The sequence below is a fragment of the Lynx rufus genome, unplaced genomic scaffold (genome assembly GCF_022079265.1).
Source record: "Lynx rufus isolate CCGP_SWC_20201006 ecotype Redwood Valley unplaced genomic scaffold, mLynRuf1.p SCAF_8, whole genome shotgun sequence".
NCBI lineage: Eukaryota > Metazoa > Chordata > Mammalia > Carnivora > Felidae > Lynx > Lynx rufus.
Window position 1 is genome coordinate 30,380,934 of NW_025814896.1, and position 3,741 is coordinate 30,384,674.

Below are 3,741 nucleotides of genomic sequence, written 5' to 3' on the forward strand. Positions count from 1 at the left end.
TCAGAGTTTGCTTCCTCTTTTCCCAAAGCCTCAGCTCTACTGCCCAGCCTGGAGGCTTGTCAGGGAGGCAGCTGCAGGCCTTGCGTAATATCAAGACAGGAAAGACCTCCTAGGCAGGGGAAGGACCCTGGCAAGGCCCTTGGGGTAGTGAGCAAGCAGAAGTGGGATCGGGGGCCACGCTGGTGTCTCCTCTAAGGCAAAGCGGGAAATTGGGAGGTCCTGCTTACCAGCCGTGTCCATTCTCCTCTTCTTGGTGGCCACTTGGCCTTTTCGGGGAATCCGAGAGAAGAGGAAGATAACTTTCATTACACATCCCTCCTGACAACCAGGAGGAAGGCAAGCCCGGCCTGGGGTGAAGGAGCATTACAGGATACCCAGACACAAGTATTGATTCTCCAAGCCCTGGGAGCCTCTCAGTGCCCCACTGCTACCAGTGGGATAGAACCTCCAAGTAGGCCCTACTTGTGGGGGACACAGGGGCTCCAACCTCCAGGATACTCCTCAGACCATAGAAGTGTCTCTGATTCACCTTCTCTTCCTCACTGTCTGTCCTACGCCCCCACCACCCCTTCATGTGATTTCAGCATCTTCCCACTTAGGCAGAAAAAAAAAAAAGTCCCCACCATGACTGGTTACTGTTTTTTATTCTAGGTTTATTTTATTTTAATGTAGGTTTATTGATGGCCTACTATGTGCCAGACATTCGACATATGGAGCAGGTGTTGAGTGACAACACATTTCTCATTTCACAACTCAAACTGAATTCAACTCAGCCCCTACCTACCTGTAGTGGTGGAGAGCCCAACCATGGCAAATCAGGACCCCTGGACCCTGTGGGCAAACCCACATGTACAGATCAAAAAGGACATGAAACTCTGAACCCAGAATCCAAAACCACAAAGCAGATGTCTCCTGACATCTTACCCTAAAGTCCTCAAGCCCCAGAACATTAGGGCTCTGTCACTCACTCTGACCTCACTGTCCTGTATCTTTCCTAACCTTGGGTCATTTCCTTTTTTGACCAAAACTCAATGGGTTCATCCATTGCTTCCTCCTCCAACCCCAACATAAAACTTGTTGGTTCAGCTCTAGGCCTGTGCAGCTGATTCCAACTGTACGACATCGTGGACGAGGCAAAACTAGGAAGACAGTAAAAAGGTTGATGTTACCAGAGGTTAGTGGGGAGGAAAGGATGAGTAGGTGGAGCACAGACGATTTTTTAGGGCAGTGAAACTGTTTTGTGTGATACGATGATGGATGCATGTCATTATACACCTGCCCAAATCCATAGAATGTTCAAAACTGAGTGAACCCTTTGACAAAGCAGGAAGGAATATCCAACGGAAAAAAAGTGTCTTTAACAAATGGTGTGGGGGAAACTGGACAGCGACATGCAGAAGAATGAACCTGTACAGCGAAGGAAACAATCAGCAAAACTAAAAGGCAACCAATGAAATGGGAGAAGATATTTGCAAATGGCATATCAGATAAAGGATTTGTATCCAAAATCTATAAAGAACTTATCACACCGAACGCCCAAAAAACAAATAATCCAGTGAAGAAATGAGCAAAAGACACGAATAGACACTTTTCCAAAGAAGACATCCAGATGACAACAGACACATGAAAAGATGCCTACCATCACTGATCATTAGGGAAATACAAATCAAAACTACAACGAGATACCACTTCACACCGGTCACAATGGCTAGCATTAACAACTCAGCAACAACAGATGTTGCCGAGGATACAGAGAAAGGAGAATCCTTTCGCGTGGGTGCAGCCACTCTGGAAAACAATGTGGAGTTTCCTCAAAAAATTAAAGCTAGAGCTACCCTATGACCCAGAAATTGCACTACTAGGTATGTACCCAAAGGATATAAAAATGTTGATTCTGGGGCGCCTGGGTGGCTCGGTCGGTTAAGCGTCCGACTTCGGCTCAGGTCATGATCTCACGGTCCATGAGTTCGAGCCCCGCGTCAGGCTCTGTGCTGACAGCTCAGAGCCTGGAGCCTGTTTCAGATTCTGTGTCTCCCTCTCTCTCTGCCCCTCCCCTGTTCATGCTCTGTCTCTCTCTGTCTCAAAAATAAACATTAAAAAATTTTTTTTAAATGTTGATTCAAAGGGGCACATTCATCCCAATGTTTACAACAGCACTATCAATAATAGCCACATTATGGAAAGAGCCCAAATGTCCACTGACTGATGAATGGATGAAGAAGATGTGGGGTGTGTGTTTGTGTGTGTGTGTGTGTGTGTGAATATTACTCAGCAATCAAAAAGAATGAAATCCTGCCATTTGCTACAATGCAGATGAAACTAGAGTGTATTATGATAAGCAAAATAAGTCAGAGAAAGACAAATATATGATTTCACTTATATGTGGAATTTAAGAAACAAAACATGAACATAGGGGAAGGGAAGAAAAAATAATATAAAAACAGAGAGGGAGGCAAACCATAAGACTCTTAAATGCACAGAAGAAAGTTGCGGGAGGGGTTGTGGGTGCGGGGTTGGGCTAAATGGGCGATGGGCATTAAGGAGGGCATTTGTTGGGATGAGCACTGGGCGTTATATGTAAGTGATGAATCACTAAATTCTATTCCTGAAATCATTATTATACTATATGTTAACTAACTTGGATTTAAATATTTTTAAAAATTGAGTGAACTCTAATGTAAACTATGGATTTGGATGATTTTCCTGTGTCAATGTAGGCTTATCAATTACAACAAATTGGTGGGGATGTTGATAACGGGGTGAGGCCATGCATGTTGGGGTTATGGGTCATATGGGAAATCAGTGTATCTTCCTCTCATTTTGATGCAAACCTAAAATTGCTCTTAAAAAAAGAGAGAAAGAAAAAGAAAAGAGTAGAATAGAAAGGACAAGGCTCCTTCCTTTCATTCCAGCTGCTGCAGTGAGAGAATGCCCCGAAGTTCTAGCGAGAATTTGCGCCATAAATGGTAGTCACGCAACTTTGGCATGCAGTTTCCATCGCTTGAAACTAATGCAGCTCAGGCCCTTGACTCTTGACAACCGAGGTTTCAACCTTGAGGCAGGTGGCTGAAGGTAGTGTGTATAACTACTTTCATACCCTTATTGTTTGGAGGTTGTAAAGTAGAAGGAATAAAGATCAGGGGCGGGGAGCTCTTTTAACAATTCTCAGGCTTTTGTATCCTGAAGTTCCATCTCTTTGCAATTGAAAACATCAGATCAAAATCTGTCCTGAGAATAGCAGATCCGAAGGTAATAGAACCTTTCAGGACTGGGAAAGAGCCTGAGAAGAGATGCCACACGGTATGCTTTTAGTGGCAATGCTTGAAGTGGGAAATTTTGAATGTGAAATTAAATCTGGCTAATAAATGAATTTATTTCATGGCTTAATGGTGTTACTCTTTGTAAAATCTGGATAATGTGTTTTACTTTTGCTCTGGAATACGCAAGCATGGTTTTTTTAATGAACACAAAGTTTGGCTAAAATGTAGAAAATTAGAGTTAATAGGGCTTTAAATAGAAGTGTATGTCCCTCTCCCTCAGGTAAGTGTTGGTGTCCAAGGCTGATGTGGTAGCTGCACAATCATGAAACTAGAACACTTTTAAGTTTTTTGCTTTGCCGTCTTCAATGGGCTGCTTCCACTTATGGTCTAAAATGGTTGCTGGGACACCAGCCGTTATATCTGCATTCCAGAAAGCAAGATAGAGGAACGAACAAAGCAGGTCATGCCCCCATCTTTTAAG